General features: G+C 35.5%; 1 protein-coding gene across 1 annotated transcript in view; it reads left to right on the forward strand.

Moving 5' to 3' along the window:
- The window catches only part of macrod2 (mono-ADP ribosylhydrolase 2), a 443,628-nt gene that overhangs the window by 311,846 nt on the left and 118,863 nt on the right, over nt 1-12,919 (forward strand). The gene's annotated exons all lie outside the window — the stretch shown is intronic.

Here is a 12,919-nt window from a genome sequence, read left to right on the forward strand (position 1 = left end):
TATGTTTTAAAGGAAACTTTGAATTTCTTTCTGGGTTAGTTGTTGATTTATTGAGCACTGCATAGGGGGATCAATATCAATTTCATCTCTGCACATTCAGCACAGAGATAGATCAGTCACGTGTTTAGCTTAGCCAAGCATAAACCATGGCAGCAGAGGGAAATCTCTACCCTCTGAACAGAAGTTAAAAAACAGCCCTTTCAGGTATCCAGGGTTCTAGTTATCAGTCTGCCTTGCTCCATTTTCTCCCTTCCCTGCTTATTTGTCTCACTCCAGTCTGCCTTGCCTCATAAACATTCTGCCTCCTCTTTTATTCTTTCCAAAAACATTGCATCAAATTAAAAAAAAAAAAAAGCTTTGCACCAGTGGAATTGTGCAAACAGGGTAAACTACAGAGGGCGATGAAGGCAATCATTGAGCATCCTGAGCTTCTGTTAACAAAAAGAGTTCATTAAGTCCATTAAATTCCCTGTTGACAACAACATCCGTACCTTCAAGTCTTGGAATGATTATTCCTGAAGCACAGGGCCAATAAAGATATCAGAAGACACAGACGCACCCAGTGGTATGCTATATTTCTTTTCTTATGCTAGTTAAGAAATAGGCTTTTACTCTTCTAAATTGGAAATCATGCCCTCATGATTTACGGATCATTTTGTATTTACTCTGCTTTTAGTGGTTCACTGCAGAGAGCCAAATTCCAAAACAAATATTGAGTTTTATGCTGTGTTTGTGCTTTGAAGAGTTCATTTGTGTATTTTCTAAGACATCTGTTATGGTTCTCAGCAGATCATTTATCTGTGTTTTGTTCGATGTGAAAACCAGCTACTATGTTGTAATTTTTAATTTATAACAAGATAAAATTCCCAAAGATGTTTTTAGTACAAACTTGTTTTATTAGCTGCAGAAAAAGAGGATCAATCCTAGACATGACAACATTTTCTGCTGAACAAAACAGAATTAATCATAGTTTACGACTGTATTCGGGGAGCGTTATTGTATAAGTTGATGATGCTTACAGGACTTATTTAATTTAACTGTAGAGATAGAATCAATCTAATTTATTTGATGCGACAAACCCTTTATTAATAGATTAATCCAGAAGCTGCAGTCCGTTATTTCTTCACAGTGGCAGTTCTTACATGAGCAGTGGCTCCTACATCACCTTTTCACTCTACCTCCCACTCAATAACCAACATTTCTCTGAATAAGCCCATTCTGTAACTTTTTCACAATGTTACTTCAGGTACAATAAACTTAGTAACTGAAGATTATTGCTAATAGTGTTACTTTGTTTGGAGTTACCTGTTAGGAGAGAAATCTTGTAAACATTTTTGTTTTTGTGTTATATAATTTATTTGTTGGTAGTTCAGCACAGAACAGGTATATGGCTTTTGGGCAAAATTGAACAGGCATATGAACAGGTTTTCAATTTTACATTTTTGATTCAAGAAGTGATATTTTTAATAATATTGACATAAAGGGTAGGACTAAAATAAGTGTTCTCAAGCTCTTTGTACTTCTTTTCAAATAGAAAAGCAGAAGTAAACTTGCTTTGATCATGTCTTCTCTTGTCCTGATGTTTTGTTGTTTTCTTTGTTTAAAAAAAGTGTTTGAAATAAATAAATTTGATAAAATGTAGAGTGTAGTGGCTTTGCATACAACTTCTGGACATTTTTTGTCTAGAAGTTGAGTATTATTATACTCAGGTTCAAAATAAGGCCAACAAGTACATCAAACATCAAATAAACTATGCCCATGACACACCTACCTGTTACTGGTGATGAAATGCAACAATGAGGCATTATGTGAGCCTTCACAGAACTATCTGGAATGAACAGATGCTTTTTACCCCTTAAGCGTCCCAAACTGACTTTGTACAAATAAAGTTAAAAAACGCTAAGTCTAAAATACATGCAAACAGAAAATGAGAAGTTTATAATGTTTTCAGTTGAAGACACTGACAGTTTCTGAGTTTAATTCTCTTTTTGTCAGTTTGGAAATGTTGGTAAGACTCTTTTTTTTTTTTTTACTGAGACAACCCCAGAAAAGCCAAGTTGTTTTTGCTCCTGCAGACATTAGTATGCATAATGCAGCAGTGAGGATTTTAGTCTTACACTGGTTCTGCTCAAAGAGGAGGGGGTGTGTGTGTAGCAAGTCACTTGTCTTCATATGTATGCTGCTCTGTCAACTCAAAATTCAGTGGGGTTTTGACTTTGAAGCCCCTTTGATATGGTGCTTTTGAAATGTTGAAGGACCCTTTGAAAAGGAAAAGAAAAGTTTAATTAGTGGCCTTATGTTGGAAGGGTACCATAGGATAGCTTTCACATTGAAAGACCAGAAATGTTCCTTTTTTTTGGTTCACTGATTAAATGTGGTCTTGAAGTTGATTTTTAAATGGAAATTAATGCTCCTTAATGGTTGCTTTACTTCACTTTAGATCAACCACTTGGGAATAATCTTTTTTTATTTGTGAACATCAGGGACTGAATTACAGAGCTATTGCTCATTTAACTCTCCAGCTGTGTTTTCTCCATTGAATAGATAGAATATAGGTATTTTAAAATTCATGTGTTCATGTCTAACCTTCCACACAGATACATACAGCATAGTTGGTGTCTTTACCTCCAGCCTTTCAAATGCCTGTTCATTCTTGAACACATAAACATGTGTCTTGTTGGATTATTCTGTATTGACAGAATCTGCCAATTTTCTTCTTTGTATCCTTTATGACCACCTGTAATTTAGGCTTCCAACATGTATATGATTTCTTCTGCAACACAACATGCAGTCATGCTGATACACTTTTTAAGCACTTGCTGGAATAATCGCAGGCTTACAGGTCCGGAGGCGTATTGAATGATGCCGTCTGCTCCTTTATGTTAATGTTCAGATATTCAAATCAAACATTATCCTCAGGATTACCCCTGTTACATTCTCCTGCATGTACTATTTGCTTCATTCTTATGCTCCAATAAGAATACAATTTATAATGTCACAGCTCTTGTAATGAATACAATAGTAAGGACTTTATAGGATCATCACAATTATGTTGAGGTAAAGGATTTTAATCAAGCACCACATTTTAAAGCTGCAGAGATGAAATAGATGTCAAAAGTCAGCATTAAAAATTATTATAGGTCCTGTAACCTATTGTACCGTATTAATAATAGAATGTAATACAATATAATATAATATAATATAACATAATGTAATATATCAGATGTACTCATGTTGATCCTCAATCATCCAGGACATGATAATCCAATGTGTTCAAGTAAAAGGCAAAAAAGTGCAAACAATGGCGAGAGTGTATTTTAAAGATCATAGTTCAGTTTCCAAGCACTGATTTCTTAAAGCTCTGAACTGTCTAAACTACTTGCAATAGCAATCGCTTTAGTAGAATTAGTCAATAATTTCTAAGGAAGAGCTACAATGACCAACATTTATAGTTGTCCATTTTTTTTCTGCATTGCCAGAAATCTACTAATAAAATAAAATTGTCAAGATTATGTAGCAAATATTTGTGTACATATAAATCTCATCTAAATTACACCATGTCTTATGCACTTTGTTCATTAGTGTTACACTGCCATGCTTATTCTACTTTATAAAAAATACAAATGATTTTCAAAGCTGACATTAAAATAAATGGTGTTGGTCATTTTTTTTTAATTAGCGTTTTTAGATTGATTTGGTCAGTTAATCTAGTAAAATAAGATTTTCTAAATATTTCCATTAAATCTTAAGTGAATGTGTTCACTGATCAGACTGGTTGATTACAATGCTGTGTTCCCTCCTGTTCATGTCAATTTTATCATAAAAAATATAATTTTATTGGAATAATGATGTGGGTGTTGATATTTTTTAGTGTCTAAATAAATATCAAGATTAAATGCTGCAAATTATATAAAACAGATGCACCAAAGGAAAGCTTTGACTGGAGCACTGAGGGTAAAACAGGTGAGATCTTCTTTGTCTTGAACAAAAGCCTCTATGTTGGGCTCAAATAAAGATTTCAGTCTCTATTTTTGAATTCAGGATATTTCATAACAGTGACGTTTGATGAGACAAAAAAAGCCACCAGTCTGTGAGCCTCTCTGTCAATCTGAAATTACACCAGTGAATATTTTAGATCAGCAGCCACAGCCATTCGAATGAATCTAAGTGGTGCATTCAAATAACAAAGACATTTGATGAATCGTGTTATTTTTTTAGCCTGTTTGACTCTAGGTGTATTGATTAAGTGTAGAGTGGAGCTAAGATGGCATGCTCTTCAGCATTTCGTCAGTCTTGTTTGGTTTTTGCCTGGTGGTCAGTTGTAAAATATTAATTTGACCTGAACAGTAGGCCTGCTTTGTTCCCTATGATTTAATGCCTTTAAGATGATAATGTTAGTGTCATCAGGTGAACTTAGAAATAACATAGATTGCTAAATGTGAAAAGAATCATATGTACTTTAAAAAGATGAGAGTGAATCCACACTCCCTGTCTTAGTTTCTATTCTGATATTATCCGTGTTAAATTCCTAAACTTTCCTTTTGTTGTCAAAGCTTGAACAAATCGTATTTTGAAAAAGTCTTCTGGCTGCTCTCTACAGCCTTGGCCTTCTGGGTGAACTGTGGTTGATCAAGCATATGGGTGGTCATGGTCCAGCGACTCCAGCAGCCATCACTTTGCTATCTGCCTGTATCGGCTCCACTGTCCTGCACCATCCGCAGATTGCAGCCTTTACACCTTCTTTCAGCCCATTCGTCTCATTGCTTTCACTTTTTGGCTCACAAACAAGTAGTGACCTGTCTTTCCTCCCCTGCAACACAGCATCCATTGGATGTGCAGATGGACTCAGTGCTATGGAACTGAGTGTGATGACAGCAATCATGGAAAACCCTGATTTTCATTATCACCAAAGACAGTAATTCTATCCAGCTATTACCTAGTTGTTTTTAGACTCTCAATGATTAAGCTATTTGTGGACCCTTAATATCTCAAAACCAGAGTCTGAGGGTTTCCAATTCTCAAATTACACCCAAAGAAAGGTCTGCTTCTGAAATAGCTCAACTGAGCAAACATTGTTGCCTATATATATCAACAATGTTGCCTATATAAATCACAGCCAGATTGAATATTGTGGTATTCTCAAAGACTCGAGCTCTTAGTGTGTTGCTGATAGAATGGAAAAACATTTGGTCAAGTGGAATCTGCTGTTATATTGCATGTCGAAGAAAACGGAAGAGTGTTTAGAAAAAGATTATTCCCTTAAAGCTGTAATTAATTCAATCTTGAGTTTTTCTGAATCACTTCACCAATAGAAATACATTTTCTAAACTGTGTTTATAATCCTTCTCCTTTTCTTGTTTTACTGGGTATCATAACTTTTTTCTGATATGTTTCTGAATTCCTTATGATGACTCTTTTAGCCTACTTTATGTAATCAGACAGCATATTTCTTGTGAAAGTGGACAATAAAAAATTTGTATTCAATTTATACTTTAATGGGAAAAAGGGAAAAAAATCAGTATAAATATAAAAGTGTCAAATACTTTTTTTTTTTTTTTTTTTTTTTACATATCTTTGTACAGTTATAACCATACATGTTTATTTGAAATAAATCAGGCAAGTGAACACTGCATTTATGGACCAAACTGAGAGTGTTCATATTTTAATGTTGTGTATTTTCCTTTGATGTTTCACAGTTTGTTTGTTTTTTCTGTGCTGATAAAAATTCACACCAATGTGGTGAAATAAGATGCATGTCTATGTCAACAAAAACACTGTCATCAGCTCTGGCAGCAGTTTCTTTCTAGCTGGGTTTTTTTCATGTTACATTTTCATTAGATGACATTGAAAACACTTGTTGTTGGTGCTTTTTTTCACATGTAATTGCTAAGAAGAAGGGGAAAACCAGTTGTGGCACAAAACAAAAAGGATTCTTCTACTTACAGCTTAAATTGAATAAACGGTTGTATGCTGAGTATCATGGACAGCATGTTGGTTTCTGCACAGCCAAATGTGCTGAGTCCTTATGGACAGATATCATTGGGATAATAGTTTCATTTAATCAAAGCAGGTATAAAAACGGTTGGTGGGTCTCGGGCCATTAGGTGCCAGGTTTCCTATCCCCTGCGTTTCTCCATCCTCCATTTAGCATAATGACACTCAAACAATCAGCACTCGTGTTGGAATATAGGCCGAGGTATTATGCTGAATAAAAGAGTGTTAATGTGTGCTACTTAAACACCCTGATCTGTAACTGCGATGTGCATTTTGCAGCAGCAGCATATATCTGATTACAGCAGAGGAAGCAGGCTTAAGACTTACAGCAGTCAACAAAGAAGATTGTCTTGGATTCATTTTCTACCCTGATGTAATTCCATGCTATGGTAACACTTGTGAATAATAACAGCCTTGTGGTCATATTTGCGCTGGGTCTCCCCATGCTGCTGTGATTTATAAGCATAGATTTCATCTGCAAACAGGCTACAAGGCCTCAGCCTACAGGGGCAGTACCCCGGGTCCAGTGCTATTTACTCAGCCAGCCGAGACCGAGCGCTCCCCTGGCAGAATCCTGTAGTCACTTGGCGTGTCTTTCTCTCCCTTTAACCTATGTGCTTACGGCTACTCTTCTGTGCAAGCAGCATGGGAAAGTGAAGAACCTACAGGGGAACTCTTCTGCATTTTACTACAGGTTGAGCCTTACTGTGTCACTTCCTGCTGCTTAACAAATGACTGGAAACTGCAGGGAATCAGATCTCACAGTGAAATAATGGTGACTTTATTGAACAATGTCTTCAATGAGTTAGTCACACCAATTAATAAATCATTACTTAAAAGGGGCGCTTTCTTCACATTTTTTAATAATAGAAATGAATAAAAACACATCATACATTTGTCAATTGGTTCTGTTTTTGCTTTTTTTTTTTTCACTGTTAAATATTTCAAATTGTCTATTAGGCTTTTAACTCATGTTAAGTTGTCCAGGTCCAGTCAGAGCGTAGCAGCCAACAGACCATCACACTTCCAGCACCATAACATTTTCTGATCCTTTTCTGAAGTGCTGTTCATTTTGACAAATGTACTTGCAGGTACACTTTTTAAAATAATCATCTTTTTTCTTGTCAGTCCACCAAATGTGCATTCCTAAAAGTGGGTTAATCATGTATTTTGTGGCCAATATGAGATGGTCCTTTTTTTTTGTTTTTTTTGGGTAAGCAGTAGATTTTGGACTGTTTTTTGAATAAATCGCTCAAAAGAGCGATTTCTGTTTTTCTGAAGTAATTTTGTTTGCAAAGTTTTCTCCATTTGTACAACATGCCTCCTGCTATGGCTCACTGGTCTCTCAGAGCATTAGAAATGACTTTCAGACTCTTCCCAGATAGAGCATGTATTTCTTTAGATCAGTGCATGATGTGTTAATTATAATTGTACTATTGTATCTTTGCCTGATATGAACTTTTGTTTCATGATCTGAAACATGTAAGTATGACAAACAAAATCTCAAAGGAAGCAAATACTTTTTCGCAGCACTGTGGTTTCCCAAAGGATATCCAGAAACTATCTTGTGTTGTGATGCATTCTGACTTTGTGTTGAGATGCTTAGAGGAAAGATGCTCCACTTAAAAGTGACGTGATAGATTAGGGAGGAGTCTCAGCAGCAAAATAATTTCCCTGGTGACCAATTTCTGGATACACTGTAAGCAAAGAAAATCAGCAACAAGCCGATGTGTCAGGCAAAGCCTTATGGTACGAATGCAGGAGGACATGCTGAGTCACTTCTAATGAGCAGCCAGAAATAGAAACAATAATTTAAACCTGGAATCGTAGGTCATGATTCCATATATGCCACTGACTGTCCTAATTAACTCCAGCCCCCATATAGTATAAGCAAAGTGTGAATGCAAAGTTGCATAAAGTGGTTGTACAGGATTGATGCAAAAAAAAGCTTAGTTTTATGAGTTTTAATATAGATTTTTCTGTTGAATGGACTTTCTGACTTTGGTTCTTTTATAGAAATTGAGATGACTTTTTGTTTAGTGGCAGAAAATTTTTTATCACATTTTTTAAGCTTATTCTTAAATTTTAAATACTTGTTCATGTATACAGAACTGAAGCAAGTACCCTAGCAGTAAATTTGCCAAAAGTTAGTGAAAGTTTTAAATATTAACATCTAGCAGTTGACATCATTGACTTGTTCCCCTCCACACCACATTGCTTACAGAGCCTTCAAGATTGTTCAAACATTACTGTTTTGCAGCAAATCTGCACAACTCCATTCCTGTTGTAAAGGCAGTCTTGTCTCTTCTGGTCTTAGTAATTGGTACATAGGTTTTTGTTATTGCCTCAGTACTATGTCAGTCATCCTATTTCTGTGTAAAAAATGTTATGTCAGTGTCTGGTTTTACCCAATCCAAATAGCAGTTTGCTTCACATAAACTTTCTGTCCCAGTCTTTTTGTTGAAGAATAAATAGCCTAAGTTCAATCAATTCACTATTTGCATGAGAATATGCAGGTAAAAGAGGTATTTTTCACAAAATGATGAATGCTGTGGAGCATGCAATCTGCAATAGCAATTTTAAACAGTAGGCTCAATTGTAGCAAAAACAGAAGATAGCATGGACACTAAATCCAAAAGTGTTGTGTTGTTTATTTTTGCTGATCATGATTAGGATCTGAAGCCTGAAGTTCTTTTTACGAGGCCCACTGTGGCTATTACAAGATTGAATTACATGTCCCTTATTGAGTATCTACCTTGGTTTATCTTGACAGCCTGTCAACAACATCCAATCTATGTGCAATTTGGAGGTGTGTGCTTCTCTACATTTCACAGGGTCCTCTGGGTGCAGAGTAGTACATATTTTTGTTTGTGTAAGGAGCCTAAAACATCCAACAGTTTTTATTATACTTTGTATTATATTTGTATATTTGTAGATTGTTAAACATTTCTCTAGACTCTGGTTGCACAACGTGAAGCGGTTTGATTTCACAGAGATAGATATTTTATTTTTTAAATTGTGGTACATAGGCTGGGTTTATGAGAATGAGAGATATTTGCTCTCTCAAATACCTTTGATTCCTACTACATGTTTCAAAGTAATTTCAAGCTGGAGATGAGTTTATATGTGCTGTATATTTTTATATGAACATTTTTGGTCCGCAAGACTTTTTGTACATTTATCTAGTTCTCTTCACTTCTATCAAAAACCAGGCCTTAACCAAAACAAGTACATGTATCAGATCTTGACAGCATCTCATTAAGTGATTACCTGATGCTTCTTTACACCAGTAAAATCAATATTTTTTAATGGATTAGCCAGCAGAGTAATAAAATAGATTTTAATTGATTATGCTGGTGGTTTGTCATTACCTCAGTCTTTGATATGCCAGGAATTAGCTGATGTCAGAGTAGACATTCAAGTTAAAGTGACATTGTGGCTTTTCAACTGAATTAAGGTGACAGTTTTGGCAGCAAAGGCTTACTGAAGGAATTAGAAAGTGTCACTCATTTTAACTGATTGAAGTATTTATTGTCCCGCTTGTTTTAATTTGATTATTCCAGGTGAACAGAAATCATAATCAAGCATTTTTTGCTTTGTTCAACTTATCAGCAACTTAAAAGTTAAATTTTTTCAATTACTTAATTTAGTAATGTTTTTGCTTATTTTTCCTTTTTGGTCTTTTCTCCTGCCTCCCTCTTTGCCACAGGCAGAATTTAGCATTGGAGTAGAAACAGCCTCGCTCTTCCATGCTTCATCATCTGTGGTTTGTGTCAGACCCAGACAGTCATCAGGAAAGGTCAAAGCTTTGGTAAAAGATTTAAATCAGCCCAAAGAAGAAAAAATTACCCTGACAGACTGAGGCTGAAAACTGGTAAATAAGAAAGCAAGCAGAGACTCATTCTTCATCACTTAAATCAAGGACAAACAGGGTATTGTATTTCAAAGTAAGGGTTTTGTGTGCCGTCTTAATATGATTGTATGATTATTTCAAAAAACACACAAGGAACCCTGTTTCTATTGTCCCTCTCTTCAGATCTATTAATTGTTTTTCTCTCTGATTTGAGGTGATCTTGACATAGCTGCCAGCAGCAACATATTTCTAAATAAAACTTGACAGGGTGAGTGTGGAAAAACAAACTGCTGGCTCACTTTCGGCAGTGGAAGAAATTGACATATGGGGTTATTCTTTGATACAGCTCTGAGCTGTTTTGTATTCATTCAGTTGCTTGAGCTTCTAGTGGGCCGTTTATCTTTTATTTATTTTTATATTTGTCTTCTTATTATATTAATACTCTCGCCACACCTTCTGATAAATGCAAGAACGGAAGCATGTATTCAGCTTGTTTTGAGGACAAAGTAGGATATTTGGAAAAAAAATAGTGTTTATTAATGTACTTAAAAAGATGAATGTGAAAAAGAAACACACAGAGCAAAGCCTATGCATCATAATATATTAGCTTACAGAAGTAAAGAATAATGAAACTATTTTAAGCTAAAAAGCCATGCTTGAATAATATGTTCGCTGCAAAATGCAACAAAGCATGAACTATTACTAGGTGGTTACTAGGTGGTTCTTTGGAAAAGACATCCATAAATATTTGTTGTGTTTTTGCTCTTTAGTTTATAAAAATAGTCATAGTTTAGCATGTTTTCCTGTTTTTTTTTTTTTTTTTTTTGTGGATGTCTCTTTTGTTTTGTAAATAGTCACTTAAGATTAGGCATTTGCTAAATCGGAGTCCCAGTCTAGTAAGTGAAAAATATCAAAGCTATATATATGCTTGGAAACTCATTAGCTATAAAGGGCAGTAAAATAACACTAGATTTCATTAATATTACATAGTCTACATTATTATTATGATTGTGTCCCACTTAATTCACTCACCAGTGATGTTGCAGAAGCCACATTATCTGCTTTTCTTGAAACTCTTGGGTTTTCTTTTTCCAACTGTGGCTTTTATCTGACAAAAATATGCTGATCCACATGGGTTTAACTAGGTTAAGAAAGCTACTGCAAAGTTCTGATAAAAAGTCACCTAATATGTGAGATTTAATTGGTTTCAACATGTGTGTTTGTATGTCTAACTCCACTCAGTTTGAAACCTTGCCCCTTCTGGCAATGGTTTATGTTTCCAGAAGAAAGCCAGAATTACTATATGAACTTTATGTTTTGATGTCAAAAGCGGTTCTATCTAACTGTGTTCTGACAAAACTTATAAGGTTGATCGACTTCCTCAAAATCTCATGTCTCGTGTTTCATCTGCTGTCTGTGTAAATTTGATAGTAACAAAGCACTATTCTGGGCTGGTGTTAGACCTTATGATCCAAATAGGAGCTCACAAGGCAGCTTTGACATAGCTAACACTTTTAGTCATGTCAAATCTAATTATTATTATTATTATTATTTTTTTTATTTTTTCTTACAATTTTGTGTCTGAAGGATAGACACATATTGTCAACAGTGAACTGTTGAAATACCATACCGACTGTGAGCATGCTGCACTAGGCTCAGTAATGCGGCATAGAGTGTTAGTCCAGCAACTGTGCGTCATTGCATCTGTTTGCTCCAACTTTCAACTTCATCAATTTGGTGTTACGTACATAATAGTTTGATTCCAGCACTGTTTCCCACCAAGCAGCTTACAGGGTATGCATCGTAAAAACTGTTCTTCATGTAGACAACCATTTGAGGACTTGAGTATGAGAGAGCCTTAGCAGATGCACTATTTTCGTAAATAGTGCATCTGCTCTATTGCTATACATTGTAACCCTCCACATTTAGCTCTCATTGTATACATAAATACATGAGTCTAAATGAGTATAATTCAGTGACATTCATTTGCAGCTTAGGCAGAGAGATGCTAACTGTTGCTGAAAAGGGAGAACAAGCAGCGTGCTTTTGGACAACTTAGTGGCTCGCCATAGCATCTCCTACTTATTGAGGAGTGAGAGAACATTTCATTTATTCAAATCATTTTTCTGGTGTCTCCAATAAGAAAGATTATTGAGGGACCAGAGAATGGAGCAGCCAAAATGTTCTTTCTTTACAGTGAACATTATTTTTATTTAAACTTTTACAGTTAGGCTTTACTGGTCTTTACTGAAAAGTAAATTGACAGAAAATAGGGTTGAGAGAAAACGGGAAGACATGCCGTAAATGGCCTGAGACAGGGAATCGAACCCAGGACAACCGCTCCGAGGATTGTAGCCTTTGCTGACTTTACTATCTGAGGCACAAAATGCCTTGTGATTGTCATTTTAATTGGTAAAAACAATTAGTTTATTTTGAAGAACTGCTTATATTAACATGCATGACCTATAATACAGATATGCAAGCCAAGCTCACAAATAGGCCATTTGTAGAAACTTTTTTTGTCAAAGCACAGCTGCTTGTTGGGGAACATTGTGGGTGTTGCTGGCATAGAATCACAGACAGAACATCATTAACGGGAAATGGGAGTTAAACTTAATCAGATTCTGATAGAGATAGCTTTAAGACATTGTTATTGGAACCCAAGTATCAGCCTGTCCCATCCATTTTTGTGAATATGTGTCTCTGCTTTTGAGTAGTGGAATGTTCTGCTGTTGATCCAGATGTAACTGGGGTTTATGTTAGGCACCGAAGAAATACTTGGATCTCAGTTGGCAGTTAAAACTCTCAGGTTTGCTATCTTGTCTACTCGGTCTAAATAAAGAAATGTCATAAATTTATGTATAAATTTAAGCTGTAGGCAACAGACAGAATCAGGCTTTAGTTAGATATTCGTGTGTTATTAGGTAACATGCTCTACTGTACCTATGAATTTACATGAGTGGGTTTCACTGTTCCCCTTTGGCAAAATAAGCTAACTACTGGTGTTATAAATACTGACTATTAATAGCCTCTTTCCCAAATGAAATTTTACCAGACATCATCTTTAACACA

This window comes from Poeciliopsis prolifica, unplaced genomic scaffold, assembly GCF_027474105.1.
Source record: "Poeciliopsis prolifica strain line A6 unplaced genomic scaffold, Auburn_PproV2 SCAFFOLD005, whole genome shotgun sequence".
NCBI lineage: Eukaryota > Metazoa > Chordata > Actinopteri > Cyprinodontiformes > Poeciliidae > Poeciliopsis > Poeciliopsis prolifica.